At 45.2% G+C, this 20,274-nt stretch overlaps 1 long non-coding RNA gene across 1 annotated transcript in view; it reads left to right on the top strand.

Moving 5' to 3' along the window:
- The window catches only part of LOC309625840, a 462,294-nt gene that overhangs the window by 364,053 nt on the left and 77,967 nt on the right, over positions 1-20,274 (top strand). The window lies entirely within an intron of this gene.

The raw sequence follows: 20,274 nt of genomic DNA, 5'->3' as shown, positions 1-20,274 counted from the left end.
TGGAGAAATGGGAGCCTTGCTACGCTGATGGGCGGGATGTAAATTGCCAACAGCCACTCTGGAGAAGTGTACGGTGTGTCCTGAAACATCTAAAAAACTCAGCTTAGAGAGCATAGGGCACTTCCACTCATGGGCGTGTAAATTGGGAAAACTAAAAATCAGCAAGACACAGGCACCCCAAAGTTTAGGGCTGCTCTGTTGACAAGAACCTCCACTTTGTGACACCTTAAATATCCCAGGAAAGACAAGAATGGATAAAGAAGTTGTGGTCCTTATGTACAATGGAATATCACTCAGCCATGAAATCAACGTCATAAGGCTAGTAGCAGCATGATGAGTGGATTTGGGTACGACGATTCTAAGTGAAATAAGTCACACAGAAAAAGACACTTATCATAAGATATCACTTATAGAGGGAATGTAAAAACTGCTACCCTTGAACTGAATTACATAACAGGTCAGAGTCACACGTTTAGAAAACACACTAGGGCTGCTTAACGGGAAAGGTGAGGTGGGGTGATGCATAAAACAAGGGTTTCAAATTAGCTCAGATAGCGTTCCATAAACCCAATATGTAATAGACAAGACCTACTCCTTCCTCAGTGAACTGGACTCAACACGCCCTATTCATCGCCCAAGAATATATCTGACTAGTAAGAATCTTAAAACCTATGTATTGATATCTCTCTGTAAGTGAGTGAAGTGGGTGAAAAGCGGCATAAGCACAGCAGTGAAAAGCAGCTAAACCCCATTATACAAATCAATTACTTTTAAAAACCCGTGAAACAAAGACAGTGAAAGAGAGAGAAATTCTGACAAAATTCGTTCAGGGGCTGTGATGCAACCTGGATTGACCATATGTAGACCCACAGATGGATGAGACATAAGGGTGGACACTCTTGGGGCTGAGAGGTTTGGTGAGGTTGGGTGAGCAAACGCAGACCCTTTAAAGTAATACTGTGTGGTACCCATCCCATGGGTCCCAAATCTCCAGGATCAAGGGCATCTTCCTACATCGAAAACATGCATGAGAAACCCAGAAGATGGTACACCGTGTGATCGGGAAAGGTTTCTAAAACGCACCTCATTTCTCTTCTCCTTGTGCTCCGGTTCGCCATTCCAGCCGCTATACTAGCAATCTCCCTGCCTGGAGAATCAGCACCTTTAACCTCCTGTTCCGTACAGGTTGCAATTTGTCCTGAGGATGAACGGGAAGAGGGGGAACCAATGAGAGACTAGCTCTAGGTGTTGGGACAGGCACAGGTCACTCTATTTTCCCATCAGGAAGAAGAATTAACCACAGGCTCAGCCTGCCGCCCGAAGCCAGAATAGGGCCTGAAGCAAACCTGCGCTTTTGCGGCCAGCTCCCAAGAAAGCGAGTTGAAAAATGGAGCTCAGGGGCACTGCAATTCACAAACCTGCAGACTTAGAAATGATAACTCTCCTCCACAAATATATTGAGGGAAGGCAACGAAGAGGATTTGAAAGCAAGGCAGAATTGCAGGAATCAGATTTCAGGAGGTAGATTCGAATCGCCTTTAAAGCACAGGAAAAGCGGCAAAACCTCGACAATGATGCCCTTGGCCCAAAAGGGCGTATGCGTTTTTTCCTGAATATATTCAGGAAAAAACGCATACGCCCTTTTTGGCCAACCAAGCAACCTGGAAAGGCAAATCAGCGCTACAAAGAAGTCTCGCTTCCCATCGGTCAAAAGGGCCAGGCTGAATAAAGTGTCAAAACCAGAAATGCAGGACAGGCCATGGAGAAATGGGAGCCTTGCTACGCTGATGGGCGGGATGTAAATTGCCAACAGCCACTCTGGAGAAGTGTACGGTGTGTCCTGAAACATCTAAAAAACTCAGCTTAGAGAGCATAGGGCACTTCCACTCATGGGCGTGTAAATTGGGAAAACTAAAAATCAGCAAGACACAGGCACCCCAAAGTTTAGGGCTGCTCTGTTGACAAGAACCTCCACTTTGTCACACCTTAAATATCCCAGGAAAGACAAGAATGGACAAAGAAGTTGTGGTCCTTATGTACAATGGAATATCACTCAGCCATGAAATCAACGTCATAAGGCTAGTAGCAGCATGATGAGTGGATTTGGGTACGACGATTCTAAGTGAAATAAGTCACACAGAAAAAGACACTTATCATAGATATCACTTATAGAGGGAATGTAAAAACCGCTACCCTTGAACTGAATTACATAACAGGTCAGAGTCACACGTTTAGAAAACACACTAGGGCTGCTTAACGGGAAAGGTGAGGTGGGGTGATGCATAAAACAAGGGTTTCAAATTAGCTCAGATAGCGTTCCATAAACCCAATATGTAATAGACAAGACCTACTCCTTCCTCAGTGAACTGGACTCAACACGCCCTATTCATCGCCCAAGAATATATCTGACTAGTAAGAATCTTAAAACCTATGTATTGATATCTCTCTGTAAGTGAGTGAAGTGGGTGAAAAGCGGCATAACCACAGCAGTGAAAAGCAGCTAAACCCCATTATACAAATCAATTACTTTTAAAAACCCGTGAAACAAAGACAGTGAAAGAGAGAGAAATTCTGACAAAATTCGTTCAGGGGCTGTGATGCAACCTGGATTGACCATATGTAGACCCACAGATGGATGAGACATAAGGGTGGACACTCTTGGGGCTGAGAGGTTTGGTGAGGTTGGGTGAGCAAACGCAGACCCTTTAAAGTAATACTGCGTGGAACCCATCCAATGGGTCCCAAATCTCCAGGTTCAAGGGCATCTTCCTACATCGAAAACATACATGAGAAACCCAGAAGATGGTACACCGTGTGATCGGGAAAGGTTTCTAAAACGCACCTCATTTCTCATCTCCTTGTGCTCCGGTTCGCCTTTCCAGCCGCTATACTAGCAATCTCCCTGCCTGGAGAATCAGCACCTTTAACCTCCTGTTCCAAACAGGTTGCAATTTGTCCTGAGGATGAACGGGAAGAGGGGGAACCAATGAGAGACTAGCTCTAGGTGTTGGGACAGGCACAGGTCACTCTATTTTCCCATCAGGAAGAAGAATTAACCACAGGCTCAGCCTGCCGCCCGAAGCCAGAATAGGGCCTGAAGCAAACCTGCGCTTTTGCGGCCAGCTCCCAAGAAAGCGAGTTGAAAAATGGAGCTCAGGGGCACTGCAATTCACAAACCTGCAGACTTAGAAATGATAACTCTCGTCCACAAATATATTGAGGGAAGGCAACGAAGAGGATTTGAAAGCAAGGCAGAATTGCAGGAAACAGATTTCAGGAGGTAGATTCGAATCGCCTTTAAAGCACAGGAAAAGCGGCAAAACCTCGACAATGATGCCCTTGGCCAAAAAGGGCGTATGCGTTTTTTCCTGAATATATTCAGGAAAAAACGCATACGCCCTTTTTGGCCAACCAAGCAACCTGGAAAGGCAAATCAGCGCTACAAAGAAGTCTCGCTTCCCATCGGTCAAAAGGGCCAGGCTGAATAAAGTGTCAAAACCAGAAATGCAGGACAGGCCATGGAGAAATGGGAGCCTTGCTACGCTGATGGGCGGGATGTAAATTGCCAACAGCCACTCTGGAGAAGTGTACGGTGTGTCCTGAAACATCTAAAAAACTCAGCTTAGAGAGCATAGGGCACTTCCACTCATGGGCGTGTAAATTGGGAAAACTAAAAATCAGCAAGACACAGGCACCCCAAAGTTTAGGGCTGCTCTGTTGACAAGAACCTCCACTTTGTGACACCTTAAATATCCCAGGAAAGACAAGAATGGATAAAGAAGTTGTGGTCCTTATGTACAATGGAATATCACTCAGCCATGAAATCAACGTCATAAGGCTAGTAGCAGCATGATGAGTGGATTTGGGTACGACGATTCTAAGTGAAATAAGTCACACAGAAAAAGACACTTATCATAAGATATCACTTATAGACGGAATGTAAAAACCGCTACCCTTGAACTGAATTACATAACAGGTCAGAGTCACACGTTTAGAAAACACACTAGGGCTGCTTAACGGGAAAGGTGAGGTGGGGTGATGCATAAAACAAGGGTTTCAAATTAGCTCAGATAGCGTTCCATAAACCCAATATGTAATAGACAAGACCTACTCCTTCCTCAGTGAACTGGACTCAACACGCCCTATTCATCGCCCAAGAATATATCTGACTAGTAAGAATCTTAAAACCTATGTATTGATATCTCTCTGTAAGTGAGTGAAGTGGGTGAAAAGCGGCATAACCACAGCAGTGAAAAGCAGCTAAACCCCATTATACAAATCAATTACTTTTAAAAACCCGTGAAACAAAGACAGTGAAAGAGAGAGAAATTCTGACAAAATTCGTTCAGGGGCTGTGATGCAACCTGGATTGACCATATGTAGACCCACAGATGGATGAGACATAAGGGTGGACACTCTTGGGGCTGAGAGGTTTGGTGAGGTTGGGTGAGCAAACGCAGACCCTTTAAAGTAATACTGTGTGGTACCCATCCCATGGGTCCCAAATCTCCAGGATCAAGGGCATCTTCCTACATCGAAAACATGCATGAGAAACCCAGAAGATGGTACACCGTGTGATCGGGAAAGCTTTCTAAAACGCACCTCATTTCTCTTCTCCTTGTGCTCCGGTTCGCCATTCCAGCCGCTATACTAGCAATCTCCCTGCTTGGAGAATCAGCACCTTTAACCTCCTGTTCCGTACAGGTTGCAATTTGTCCTGAGGATGAACGGGAAGAGGGGGAACCAATGAGAGACTAGCTCTAGGTGTTGGGACAGGCACAGGTCACTCTATTTTCCCATCAGGAAGAAGAATTAACCACAGGCTCAGCCTGCCGCCCGAAGCCAGAATAGGGCCTGAAGCAAACCTGCGCTTTTGCGGCCAGCTCCCAAGAAAGCGAGTTGAAAAATGGAGCTCAGGGGCACTGCAATTCACAAACCTGCAGACTTAGAAATGATACCTCTCGTCCACAAATATATTGAGGGAAGGCAACGAAGAGGATTTGAAAGCAAGGCAGAATTGCAGGAATCAGATTTCAGGAGGTAGATTCGAATCGCCTTTAAAGCACAGGAAAAGCGGCAAAACCTCGACAATGATGCCCTTGGCCAAAAAGGGCGTATGCGTTTTTTCCTGAATATATTCAGGAAAAAACGCATACGCCCTTTTTGGCCAACCAAGCAACCTGGAAAGGCAAATCAGCGCTACAAAGAAGTCTCGCTTCCCATCGGTCAAAAGGGCCAGGCTGAATAAAGTGTCAAAACCAGAAATGCAGGACAGGCCATGGAGAAATGGGAGCCTTGCTACGCTGATGGGCGGGATGTAAATTGCCAACAGCCACTCTGGAGAAGTGTACGGTGTGTCCTGAAACATCTAAAAAACTCAGCTTAGAGAGCATAGGGCACTTCCACTCATGGGCGTGTAAATTGGGAAAACTAAAAATCAGCAAGACACAGGCACCCCAAAGTTTAGGGCTGCTCTGTTGACAAGAACCTCCACTTTGTGACACCTTAAATATCCCAGGAAAGACAAGAATGGACAAAGAAGTTGTGGTCCTTATGTACAATGGAATATCACTCAGCCATGAAATCAACGTCATAAGGCTAGTAGCAGCATGATGAGTGGATTTGGGTACGACGATTCTAAGTGAAATAAGTCACACAGAAAAAGACAATTATCATAGATATCACTTATAGAGGGAATGTAAAAACCGCTACCCTTGAACTGAATTACATAACAGGTCAGAGTCACACGTTTAGAAAACACACTAGGGCTGCTTAACGGGAAAGGTGAGGTGGGGTGATGCATAAAACAAGGGTTTCAAATTAGCTCAGATAGCGTTCCATAAACCCAATATGTAATAGACAAGACCTACTCCTTCCTCAGTGAACTGGACTCAACACGCCCTATTCATCGCCCAAGAATATATCTGACTAGTAAGAATCTTAAAACCTATGTATTGATATCTCTCTGTAAGTGAGTGAAGTGGGTGAAAAGCGGCATAACCACAGCAGTGAAAAGCAGCTAAACCCCATTATACAAATCAATTACTTTTAAAAACCCGTGAAACAAAGACAGTGAAAGAGAGAGAAATTCTGACAAAATTCGTTCAGGGGCTGTGATGCAACCTGGATTGACCATATGTAGACCCACAGATGGATGAGACATAAGGGTGGACACTCTTGGGGCTGAGAGGTTTGGTGAGGTTGGGTGAGCAAACGCAGACCCTTTAAAGTAATACTGCGTGGAACCCATCCAATGGGTCCCAAATCTCCAGGTTCAAGGGCATCTTCGTACATCGAAAACATACATGAGAAACCCAGAAGATGGTACACCGTGTGATCGGGAAAGGTTTCTAAAACGCACCTCATTTCTCATCTCCTTGTGCTCCGGTTCGCCTTTCCAGCCGCTATACTAGCAATCTCCCTGCCTGGAGAATCAGCACCTTTAACCTCCTGTTCCAAACAGGTTGCAATTTGTCCTGAGGATGAACGGGAAGAGGGGGAACCAATGAGAGACTAGCTCTAGGTGTTGGGACAGGCACAGGTCACTCTATTTTCCCATCAGGAAGAAGAATTAACCACAGGCTCAGCCTGCCGCCCGAAGCCAGAATAGGGCCTGAAGCAAACCTGCGCTTTTGCGGCCAGCTCCCAAGAAAGCGAGTTGAAAAATGGAGCTCAGGGGCACTGCAATTCACAAACCTGCAGACTTAGAAATGATAACTCTCGTCCACAAATATATTGAGGGAAGGCAACGAAGAGGATTTGAAAGCAAGGCAGAATTGCAGGAAACAGATTTCAGGAGGTAGATTCGAATCGCCTTTAAAGCACAGGAAAAGCGGCAAAACCTCGACAATGATGCCCTTGGCCAAAAAGGGCGTATGCGTTTTTTCCTGAATATATTCAGGAAAAAACGCATACGCCCTTTTTGGCCAACCAAGCAACCTGGAAAGGCAAATCAGCGCTACAAAGAAGTCTCGCTTCCCATCGGTCAAAAGGGCCAGGCTGAATAAAGTGTCAAAACCAGAAATGCAGGACAGGCCATGGAGAAATGGGAGCCTTGCTACGCTGATGGGCGGGATGTAAATTGCCAACAGCCACTCTGGAGAAGTGTACGGTGTGTCCTGAAACATCTAAAAAACTCAGCTTAGAGAGCATAGGGCACTTCCACTCATGGGCGTGTAAATTGGGAAAACTAAAAATCAGCAAGACACAGGCACCCCAAAGTTTAGGGCTGCTCTGTTGACAAGAACCTCCACTTTGTGACACCTTAAATATCCCAGGAAAGACAAGAATGGATAAAGAAGTTGTGGTCCTTATGTACAATGGAATATCACTCAGCCATGAAATCAACGTCATAAGGCTAGTAGCAGCATGATGAGTGGATTTGGGTACGACGATTCTAAGTGAAATAAGTCACACAGAAAAAGACACTTATCATAAGATATCACTTATAGACGGAATGTAAAAACCGCTACCCTTGAACTGAATTACATAACAGGTCAGAGTCACACGTTTAGAAAACACACTAGGGCTGCTTAACGGGAAAGGTGAGGTGGGGTGATGCATAAAACAAGGGTTTCAAATTAGCTCAGATAGCGTTCCATAAACCCAATATGTAATAGACAAGACCTACTCCTTCCTCAGTGAACTGGACTCAACACGCCCTATTCATCGCCCAAGAATATATCTGACTAGTAAGAATCTTAAAACCTATGTATTGATATCTCTCTGTAAGTGAGTGAAGTGGGTGAAAAGCGGCATAACCACAGCAGTGAAAAGCAGCTAAACCCCATTATACAAATCAATTACTTTTAAAAACCCGTGAAACAAAGACAGTGAAAGAGAGAGAAATTCTGACAAAATTCGTTCAGGGGCTGTGATGCAACCTGGATTGACCATATGTAGACCCACAGATGGATGAGACATAAGGGTGGACACTCTTGGGGCTGAGAGGTTTGGTGAGGTTGGGTGAGCAAACGCAGACCCTTTAAAGTAATACTGTGTGGTACCCATCCCATGGGTCCCAAATCTCCAGGTTCAAGGGCATCTTCCTACATCGAAAACATGCATGAGAAACCCAGAAGATGGTACACCGTGTGATCGGGAAAGGTTTCTAAAACGCACCTCATTTCTCTTCTCCTTGTGCTCCGGTTCGCCATTCCAGCCGCTATACTAGCAATCTCCCTGCCTGGAGAATCAGCACCTTTAACCTCCTGTTCCGTACAGGTTGCAATTTGTCCTGAGGATGAACGGGAAGAGGGGGAACCAATGAGAGACTAGCTCTAGGTGTTGGGACAGGCACAGGTCACTCTATTTTCCCATCAGGAAGAAGAATTAACCACAGGCTCAGCCTGCCGCCCGAAGCCAGAATAGGGCCTGAAGCAAACCTGCGCTTTTGCGGCCAGCTCCCAAGAAAGCGAGTTGAAAAATGGAGCTCAGGGGCACTGCAATTCACAAACCTGCAGACTTAGAAATGATAACTCTCGTCCACAAATATATTGAGGGAAGGCAACGAAGAGGATTTGAAAGCAAGGCAGAATTGCAGGAATCAGATTTCAGGAGGTAGATTCGAATCGCCTTTAAAGCACAGGAAAAGCGGCAAAACCTCGACAATGATGCCCTTGGCCAAAAAGGGCGTATGCGTTTTTTCCTGAATATATTCAGGAAAAAACGCATACGCCCTTTTTGGCCAACCAAGCAACCTGGAAAGGCAAATCAGCGCTACAAAGAAGTCTCGCTTCCCATCGGTCAAAAGGGCCAGGCTGAATAAAGTGTCAAAACCAGAAATGCAGGACAGGCCATGGAGAAATGGGAGCCTTGCTACGCTGATGGGCGGGATGTAAATTGCCAACAGCCACTCTGGAGAAGTGTACGGTGTGTCCTGAAACATCTAAAAAACTCAGCTTAGAGAGCATAGGGCACTTCCACTCATGGGCGTGTAAATTGGGAAAACTAAAAATCAGCAAGACACAGGCACCCCAAAGTTTAGGGCTGCTCTGTTGACAAGAACCTCCACTTTGTGACACCTTAAATATCCCAGGAAAGACAAGAATGGACAAAGAAGTTGTGGTCCTTATGTACAATGGAATATCACTCAGCCATGAAATCAACGTCATAAGGCTAGTAGCAGCATGATGAGTGGATTTGGGTACGACGATTCTAAGTGAAATAAGTCACACAGAAAAAGACACTTATCATAAGATATCACTTATAGAGGGAATGTAAAAACCGCTACCCTTGAACTGAATTACATAACAGGTCAGAGTCACACGTTTAGAAAACACACTAGGGCTGCTTAACGGGAAAGGTGAGGTGGGGTGATGCATAAAACAAGGGTTTCAAATTAGCTCAGATAGCGTTCCATAAACCCAATATGTAATAGACAAGACCTACTCCTTCCTCAGTGAACTGGACTCAACACGCCCTATTCATCGCCCAAGAATATATCTGACTAGTAAGAATCTTAAAACCTATGTATTGATATCTCTCTGTAAGTGAGTGAAGTGGGTGAAAAGCGGCATAACCACAGCAGTGAAAAGCAGCTAAACCCCATTATACAAATCAATTACTTTTAAAAACCCGTGAAACAAAGACAGTGAAAGAGAGAGAAATTCTGACAAAATTCGTTCAGGGGCTGTGATGCAACCTGGATTGACCATATGTAGACCCACAGATGGATGAGACATAAGGGTGGACACTCTTGGGGCTGAGAGGTTTGGTGAGGTTGGGTGAGCAAACGCAGACCCTTTAAAGTAATACTGCGTGGAACCCATCCAATGGGTCCCAAATCTCCAGGTTCAAGGGCATCTTCGTACATCGAAAACATACATGAGAAACCCAGAAGATGGTACACCGTGTGATCGGGAAAGGTTTCTAAAACGCACCTCATTTCTCATCTCCTTGTGCTCTGGTTCGCCTTTCCAGCCGCTATACTAGCAATCTCCCTGCCTGGAGAATCAGCACCTTTAACCTCCTGTTCCAAACAGGTTGCAATTTGTCCTGAGGATGAACGGGAAGAGGGGGAACCAATGAGAGACTAGCACTAGGTGTTGGGACAGGCACAGGTCACTCTATTTTCCCATCAGGAAGAAGAATTAACCACAGGCTCAGCCTGCCGCCCGAAGCCAGAATAGGGCCTGAAGCAAACCTGCGCTTTTGCGGCCAGCTCCCAAGAAAGCGAGTTGAAAAATGGAGCTCAGGGGCACTGCAATTCACAAACCTGCAGACTTAGAAATGATAACTCTCGTCCACAAATATATTGAGGGAAGGCAACGAAGAGGATTTGAAAGCAAGGCAGAATTGCAGGAAACAGATTTCAGGAGGTAGATTCGAATCGCCTTTAAAGCACAGGAAAAGCGGCAAAACCTCGACAATGATGCCCTTGGCCCAAAAGGGCGTATGCGTTTTTTCCTGAATATATTCAGGAAAAAACGCATACGCCCTTTTTGGCCAACCAAGCAACCTGGAAAGGCAAATCAGCGCTACAAAGAAGTCTCGCTTCCCATCGGTCAAAAGGGCCAGGCTGAATAAAGTGTCAAAACCAGAAATGCAGGACAGGCCATGGAGAAATGGGAGCCTTGCTACGCTGATGGGCGGGATGTAAATTGCCAACAGCCACTCTGGAGAAGTGTACGGTGTGTCCTGAAACATCTAAAAAACTCAGCTTAGAGAGCATAGGGCACTTCCACTCATGGGCGTGTAAATTGGGAAAACTAAAAATCAGCAAGACACAGGCACCCCAAAGTTTAGGGCTGCTCTGTTGACAAGAACCTCCACTTTGTGACACCTTAAATATCCCAGGAAAGACAAGAATGGATAAAGAAGTTGTGGTCCTTATGTACAATGGAATATCACTCAGCCATGAAATCAACGTCATAAGGCTAGTAGCAGCATGATGAGTGGATTTGGGTACGACGATTCTAAGTGAAATAAGTCACACAGAAAAAGACACTTATCATAAGATATCACTTATAGAGGGAATGTAAAAACCGCTACCCTTGAACTGAATTACATAACAGGTCAGAGTCACACGTTTAGAAAACACACTAGGGCTGCTTAACGGGAAAGGTGAGGTGGGGTGATGCATAAAACAAGGGTTTCAAATTAGCTCAGATAGCGTTCCATAAACCCAATATGTAATAGACAAGACCTACTCCTTCCTCAGTGAACTGGACTCAACACGCCCTATTCATCGCCCAAGAATATATCTGACTAGTAAGAATCTTAAAACCTATGTATTGATATCTCTCTGTAAGTGAGTGAAGTGGGTGAAAAGCGGCATAACCACAGCAGTGAAAAGCAGCTAAACCCCATTATACAAATCAATTACTTTTAAAAACCCGTGAAACAAAGACAGTGAAAGAGAGAGAAATTCTGACAAAATTCGTTCAGGGGCTGTGATGCAACCTGGATTGACCATATGTAGACCCACAGATGGATGAGACATAAGGGTGGACACTCTTGGGGCTGAGAGGTTTGGTGAGGTTGGGTGAGCAAACGCAGACCCTTTAAAGTAATACTGTGTGGTACCCATCCCATGGGTCCCAAATCTCCAGGTTCAAGGGCATCTTCCTACATCGAAAACATGCATGAGAAACCCAGAAGATGGTACACCGTGTGATCGGGAAAGGTTTCTAAAACGCACCTCATTTCTCTTCTCCTTGTGCTCCGGTTCGCCATTCCAGCCGCTATACTAGCAATCTCCCTGCCTGGAGAATCAGCACCTTTAACCTCCTGTTCCGTACAGGTTGCAATTTGTCCTGAGGATGAACGGGAAGAGGGGGAACCAATGAGAGACTAGCTCTAGGTGTTGGGACAGGCACAGGTCACTCTATTTTCCCATCAGGAAGAAGAATTAACCACAGGCTCAGCCTGCCGCCCGAAGCCAGAATAGGGCCTGAAGCAAACCTGCGCTTTTGCGGCCAGCTCCCAAGAAAGCGAGTTGAAAAATGGAGCTCAGGGGCACTGCAATTCACAAACCTGCAGACTTAGAAATGATAACTCTCGTCCACAAATATATTGAGGGAAGGCAACGAAGAGGATTTGAAAGCAAGGCAGAATTGCAGGAATCAGATTTCAGGAGGTAGATTCGAATCGCCTTTAAAGCATAGGAAAAGCGGCAAAACCTCGACAATGATGCCCTTGGCCAAAAAGGGCGTATGCGTTTTTTCCTGAATATATTCAGGAAAAAACGCATACGCCCTTTTTGGCCAACCAAGCAACCTGGAAAGGCAAATCAGCGCTACAAAGAAGTCTCGCTTCCCATCGGTCAAAAGGGCCAGGCTGAATAAAGTGTCAAAACCAGAAATGCAGGACAGGCCATGGAGAAATGGGAGCCTTGCTACGCTGATGGGCGGGATGTAAATTGCCAACAGCCACTCTGGAGAAGTGTACGGTGTGTCCTGAAACATCTAAAAAACTCAGCTTAGAGAGCATAGGGCACTTCCACTCATGGGCGTGTAAATTGGGAAAACTAAAAATCAGCAAGACACAGGCACCCCAAAGTTTAGGGCTGCTCTGTTGACAAGAACCTCCACTTTGTGACACCTTAAATATCCCAGGAAAGACAAGAATGGACAAAGAAGTTGTGGTCCTTATGTACAATGGAATATCACTCAGCCATGAAATCAACGTCATAAGGCTAGTAGCAGCATGATGAGTGGATTTGGGTACGACGATTCTAAGTGAAATAAGTCACACAGAAAAAGACACTTATCATAAGATATCACTTATAGAGGGAATGTAAAAACCGCTACCCTTGAACTGAATTACATAACAGGTCAGAGTCACACGTTTAGAAAACACACTAGGGCTGCTTAACGGGAAAGGTGAGGTGGGGTGATGCATAAAACAAGGGTTTCAAATTAGCTCAGATAGCGTTCCATAAACCCAATATGTAATAGACAAGACCTACTCCTTCCTCAGTGAACTGGACTCAACACGCCCTATTCATCGCCCAAGAATATATCTGACTAGTAAGAATCTTAAAACCTATGTATTGATATCTCTCTGTAAGTGAGTGAAGTGGGTGAAAAGCGGCATAACCACAGCAGTGAAAAGCAGCTAAACCCCATTATACAAATCAATTACTTTTAAAAACCCGTGAAACAAAGACAGTGAAAGAGAGAGAAATTCTGACAAAATTCGTTCAGGGGCTGTGATGCAACCTGGATTGACCATATGTAGACCCACAGATGGATGAGACATAAGGGTGGACACTCTTGGGGCTGAGAGGTTTGGTGAGGTTGGGTGAGCAAACGCAGACCCTTTAAAGTAATACTGCGTGGAACCCATCCAATGGGTCCCAAATCTCCAGGTTCAAGGGCATCTTCGTACATCGAAAACATACATGAGAAACCCAGAAGATGGTACACCGTGTGATCGGGAAAGGTTTCTAAAACGCACCTCATTTCTCTTCTCCTTGTGCTCCGGTTCGCCATTCCAGCCGCTATACTAGCAATCTCCCTGCCTGGAGAATCAGCACCTTTAACCTCCTGTTCCGTACAGGTTGCAATTTGTCCTGAGGATGAACGGGAAGAGGGGGAACCAATGAGAGACTAGCTCTAGGTGTTGGGACAGGCACAGGTCACTCTATTTTCCCATCAGGAAGAAGAATTAACCACAGGCTCAGCCTGCCGCCCGAAGCCAGAATAGGGCCTGAAGCAAACCTGCGCTTTTGCGGCCAGCTCCCAAGAAAGCGAGTTGAAAAATGGAGCTCAGGGGCACTGCAATTCACAAACCTGCAGACTTAGAAATGATAACTCTCGTCCACAAATATATTGAGGGAAGGCAACGAAGAGGATTTGAAAGCAAGGCAGAATTGCAGGAATCAGATTTCAGGAGGTAGATTCGAATCGCCTTTAAAGCACAGGAAAAGCGGCAAAACCTCGACAATGATGCCCTTGGCCAAAAAGGGCGTATGCGTTTTTTCCTGAATATATTCAGGAAAAAACGCATACGCCCTTTTTGGCCAACCAAGCAACCTGGAAAGGCAAATCAGCGCTACAAAGAAGTCTCGCTTCCCATCGGTCAAAAGGGCCAGGCTGAATAAAGTGTCAAAACCAGAAATGCAGGACAGGCCATGGAGAAATGGGAGCCTTGCTACGCTGATGGGCGGGATGTAAATTGCCAACAGCCACTCTGGAGAAGTGTACGGTGTGTCCTGAAACATCTAAAAAACTCAGCTTAGAGAGCATAGGGCACTTCCACTCATGGGCGTGTAAATTGGGAAAACTAAAAATCAGCAAGACACAGGCACCCCAAAGTTTAGGGCTGCTCTGTTGACAAGAACCTCCACTTTGTGACACCTTAAATATCCCAGGAAAGACAAGAATGGACAAAGAAGTTGTGGTCCTTATGTACAATGGAATATCACTCAGCCATGAAATCAACGTCATAAGGCTAGTAGCAGCATGATGAGTGGATTTGGGTACGACGATTCTAAGTGAAATAAGTCACACAGAAAAAGACACTTATCATAAGATATCACTTATAGAGGGAATGTAAAAACCGCTACCCTTGAACTGAATTACATAACAGGTCAGAGTCACACGTTTAGAAAACACACTAGGGCTGCTTAACGGGAAAGGTGAGGTGGGGTGATGCATAAAACAAGGGTTTCAAATTAGCTCAGATAGCGTTCCATAAACCCAATATGTAATAGACAAGACCTACTCCTTCCTCAGTGAACTGGACTCAACACGCCCTATTCATCGCCCAAGAATATATCTGACTAGTAAGAATCTTAAAACCTATGTATTGATATCTCTCTGTAAGTGAGTGAAGTGGGTGAAAAGCGGCATAACCACAGCAGTGAAAAGCAGCTAAACCCCATTATACAAATCAATTACTTTTAAAAACCCGTGAAACAAAGACAGTGAAAGAGAGAGAAATTCTGACAAAATTCGTTCAGGGGCTGTGATGCAACCTGGATTGACCATATGTAGACCCACAGATGGATGAGACATAAGGGTGGACACTCTTGGGGCTGAGAGGTTTGGTGAGGTTGGGTGAGCAAACGCAGACCCTTTAAAGTAATACTGCGTGGAACCCATCCAATGGGTCCCAAATCTCCAGGTTCAAGGGCATCTTCCTACATCGAAAACATATATGAGAAACCCAGAAGATGGTACACCGTGTGATCGGGAAAGGTTTCTAAAACGCACCTCATTTCTCATCTCCTTGTGCTCCGGTTCGCCTTTCCAGCCGCTATACTAGCAATCTCCCTGCCTGGAGAATCAGCACCTTTAACCTCCTGTTCCAAACAGGTTGCAATTTGTCCTGAGGATGAACGGGAAGAGGGGGAACCAATGAGAGACTAGCTCTAGGTGTTGGGACAGGCACAGGTCACTCTATTTTCCCATCAGGAAGAAGAATTAACCACAGGCTCAGCCTGCCGCCCGAAGCCAGAATAGGGCCTGAAGCAAACCTGCGCTTTTGCGGCCAGCTCCCAAGAAAGCGAGTTGAAAAATGGAGCTCAGGGGCACTGCAATTCACAAACCTGCAGACTTAGAAATGATAACTCTCGTCCACAAATATATTGAGGGAAGGCAACGAAGAGGATTTGAAAGCAAGGCAGAATTGCAGGAAACAGATTTCAGGAGGTAGATTCGAATCGCCTTTAAAGCACAGGAAAAGCGGCAAAACCTCGACAATGATGCCCTTGGCCAAAAAGGGCGTATGCGTTTTTTCCTGAATATATTCAGGAAAAAACGCATACGCCCTTTTTGGCCAACCAAGCAACCTGGAAAGGCAAATCAGCGCTACAAAGAAGTCTCGCTTCCCATCGGTCAAAAGGGCCAGGCTGAATAAAGTGTCAAAACCAGAAATGCAGGACAGGCCATGGAGAAATGGGAGCCTTGCTACGCTGATGGGCGGGATGTAAATTGCCAACAGCCACTCTGGAGAAGTGTACGGTGTGTCCTGAAACATCTAAAAAACTCAGCTTAGAGAGCATAGGGCACTTCCACTCATGGGCGTGTAAATTGGGAAAACTAAAAATCAGCAAGACACAGGCACCCCAAAGTTTAGGGCTGCTCTGTTGACAAGAACCTCCACTTTGTGACACCTTAAATATCCCAGGAAAGACAAGAATGGATAAAGAAGTTGTGGTCCTTATGTACAATGGAATATCACTCAGCCATGAAATCAACGTCATAAGGCTAGTAGCAGCATGATGAGTGGATTTGGGTACGACGATTCTAAGTGAAATAAGTCACACAGAAAAAGACACTTATCATAAGATATCACTTATAGAGGGAATGTAAAAACCGCTACCCTTGAACTGAATTACATAACAGGTCAGAGTCACACGTTTAGAAAACACACTAGGGCTGCTTAACGGGAAAGGTGAGGTGGGGTGATGCATAAAACAAGGGTTTCAAATTAGCTCAGATAGCGTTCCATAAACCCAATATGTAATAGACAAGACCTACTCCTTCCTCAGTGAACTGGACTCAACACGCCCTATTCATCGCCCAAGAATATATCTGACTAGTAAGAATCTTAAAACCTATGTATTGATATCTCTCTGTAAGTGAGTGAAGTGGGTGAAAAGCGGCATAACCACAGCAGTGAAAAGCAGCTAAACCCCATTATACAAATCAATTACTTTTAAAAACCCGTGAAACAAAGACAGTGAAAGAGAGAGAAATTCTGACAAAATTCGTTCAGGGGCTGTGATGCAACCTGGATTGACCATATGTAGACCCACAGATGGATGAGACATAAGGGTGGACACTCTTGGGGCTGAGAGGTTTGGTGAGGTTGGGTGAGCAAACGCAGACCCTTTAAAGTAATACTGTGTGGTACCCATCCCATGGGTCCCAAATCGCCAGGTTCAAGGGCATCTTCCTACATCGAAAACATGCATGAGAAACCCAGAAGATGGTACACCGTGTGATCGGGAAAGGTTTCTAAAACGCACCTCATTTCTCTTCTCCTTGTGCTCCGGTTCGCCATTCCAGCCGCTATACTAGCAATCTCCCTGCCTGGAGAATCAGCACCTTTAACCTCCTGTTCCGTACAGGTTGCAATTTGTCCTGAGGATGAACGGGAAGAGGGGGAACCAATGAGAGACTAGCTCTAGGTGTTGGGACAGGCACAGGTCACTCTATTTTCCCATCAGGAAGAAGAATTAACCACAGGCTCAGCCTGCCGCCCGAAGCCAGAATAGGGCCTGAAGCAAACCTGCGCTTTTGCGGCCAGCTCCCAAGAAAGCGAGTTGAAAAATGGAGCTCAGGGGCACTGCAATTCACAAACCTGCAGACTTAGAAATGATAACTCTCGTCCACAAATATATTGAGGGAAGGCAACGAAGAGGATTTGAAAGCAAGGCAGAATTGCAGGAATCAGATTTCAGGAGGTAGATTCGAATCGCCTTTAAAGCATAGGAAAAGCGGCAAAACCTCGACAATGATGCCCTTGGCCAAAAAGGGCGTATGCGTTTTTTCCTGAATATATTCAGGAAAAAACGCATACGCCCTTTTTGGCCAACCAAGCAACCTGGAAAGGCAAATCAGCGCTACAAAGAAGTCTCGCTTCCCATCGGTCAAAAGGGCCAGGCTGAATAAAGTGTCAAAACCAGAAATGCAGGACAGGCCATGGAGAAATGGGAGCCTTGCTACGCTGATGGGCGGGATGTAAATTGCCAACAGCCACTCTGGAGAAGTGTACGGTGTGTCCTGAAACATCTAAAAAACTCAGCTTAGAGAGCATAGGGCACTTCCACTCATGGGCGTGTAAATTGGGAAAACTAAAAATCAGCAAGACACAGGCACCCCAAAGTTTAGGGCTGCTCTGTTGACAAGAACCTCCACTTTGTGACACCTTAAATATCCCAGGAAAGACAAGAATGGACAAAGAAGTTGTGGTCCTTATGTACAATGGAATATCACTCAGCCATGAAATCAACGTCATAAGGCTAGTAGCAGCATGATGAGTGGATTTGGGTACGACGATTCTAAGTGAAATAAGTCACACAGAAAAAGACACTTATCATAAGATATCACTTATAGAGGGAATGTAAAAACCGCTACCCTTGAACTGAATTACATAACAGGTCAGAGTCACACGTTTAGAAAACACACTAGGGCTGCTTAACGGGAAAGGTGAGGTGGGGTGATGCATAAAACAAGGGTTTCAAATTAGCTCAGATAGCGTTCCATAAACCCAATATGTAATAGACAAGACCTACTCCTTCCTCAGTGAACTGGACTCAACACGCCCTATTCATCGCCCAAGAATATATCTGACTAGTAAGAATCTTAAAACCTATGTATTGATATCTCTCTGTAAGTGAGTGAAGTGGGTGAAAAGCGGCATAACCACAGCAGTGAAAAGCAGCTAAACCCCATTATACAAATCAATTACTTTTAAAAACCCGTGAAACAAAGACAGTGAAAGAGAGAGAAATTCTGACAAAATTCGTTCAGGGGCTGTGATGCAACCTGGATTGACCATATGTAGACCCACAGATGGATGAGACATAAGGGTGGACACTCTTGGGGCTGAGAGGTTTGGTGAGGTTGGGTGAGCAAACGCAGACCCTTTAAAGTAATACTGCGTGGAACCCATCCAATGGGTCCCAAATCTCCAGGTTCAAGGGCATCTTCGTACATCGAAAACATACATGAGAAACCCAGAAGATGGTACACCGTGTGATCGGGAAAGGTTTCTAAAACGCACCTCATTTCTCATCTCCTTGTGCTCCGGTTCGCCTTTCCAGCCGCTATACTAGCAATCTCCCTGCCTGGAGAATCAGCACCTTTAACCTCCTGTTCCAAACAGGTTGCAATTTGTCCTGAGGATGAACGGGAAGAGGGGGAACCAATGAGAGACTAGCTCTAGGTGTTGGGACAGGCACAGGTCACTCTATTTTCCCATCAGGAAGAAGAATTAACCACAGGCTCAGCCTGCCGCCCGAAGCCAGAATAGGGCCTGAAGCAAACCTGCGCTTTTGCGGCCAGCTCCCAAGAAAGCGAGTTGAAAAATGGAGCTCAGGGGCACTGCAATTCACAAACCTGCAGACTTAGAAATGATAACTCTCGTCCACAAATATATTGAGGGAAGGCAACGAAGAGGATTTGAAAGCAAGGCAGAATTGCAGGAAACAGATTTCAGGAGGTAGATTCGAATCGCCTTTAAAGCACAGGAAAAGCGGCAAAACCTCGACAATGATGCCCTTGGCCAAAAAGGGCGTATGCGTTTTTTCCTGAATATATTCAGGAAAAAACGCATACGCCCTTTTTGGCCAACCAAGCAACCTGGAAAGGCAAATCAGCGCTACAAAGAAGTCTCGCTTCCCATCGGTCAAAAGGGCCAGGCTGAATAAAGTGTCAAAACCAGAAATGCAGGACAGGCCATGGAGAAATGGGAGCCTTGCTACGCTGATGGGCGGGATGTAAATTGCCAACAGCCACTCTGGAGAAGTGTACGGTGTGTCCTGAAACATCTAAAAAACTCAGCTTAGAGAGCATAGGGCACTTCCACTCATGGGCGTGTAAATTGGGAAAACTAAAAATCAGCAAGACACAGGCACCCCAAAGTTTAGGGCTGCTCTGTTGACAAGAACCTCCACTTTGTGACACCTTAAATATCCCAGGAAAGACAAGAATGGACAAAGAAGTTGTGGTCCTTATGTACAATGGAATATCACTCAGCCATGAAATCAACGTCATAAGGCTAGTAGCAGCATGATGAGTGGATTTGGGTACGACGATTCTAAGTGAAATAAGTCACACAGAAAAAGACACTTATCATAGATATCACTTATAGAGGGAATGTAAAAACCGCTACCCTTGAACTGAATTACATAACAGGTCAGAGTCACACGTTTAGAAAACACACTAGGGCTGCTTAACGGGAAAGGTGAGGTGGGGTGATGCATAAAACAAGGGTTTCAAATTAGCTCAGATAGCGTTCCATAAACCCAATATGTAATAGACAAGACCTACTCCTTCCTCAGTGAACTGGACTCAACACGCCCTATTCATCGCCCAAGAATATATCTGACTAGTAAGAATCTTAAAACCTATGTATTGATATCTCTCTGTAAGTGAGTGAAGTGGGTGAAAAGCGGCATAACCACAGCAGTGAAAAGCAGCTAAACCCCATTATACAAATCAATTACTTTTAAAAACCCGTGAAACAAAGACAGTGAAAGAGAGAGAAATTCTGACAAAATTCGTTCAGGGGCTGTGATGCAACCTGGATTGACCATATGTAGACCCACAGATGGATGAGACATAAGGGTGGACACTCTTGGGGCTGAGAGGTTTG

The sequence above is a fragment of the Balaenoptera borealis genome (genome assembly GCF_965194805.1).
Source record: "Balaenoptera borealis genome assembly, chromosome: 3".
NCBI classification, from domain to species: domain Eukaryota; kingdom Metazoa; phylum Chordata; class Mammalia; order Artiodactyla; family Balaenopteridae; genus Balaenoptera; species Balaenoptera borealis.
This window is presented reverse-complemented; position numbering and strand designations above follow the sequence as displayed.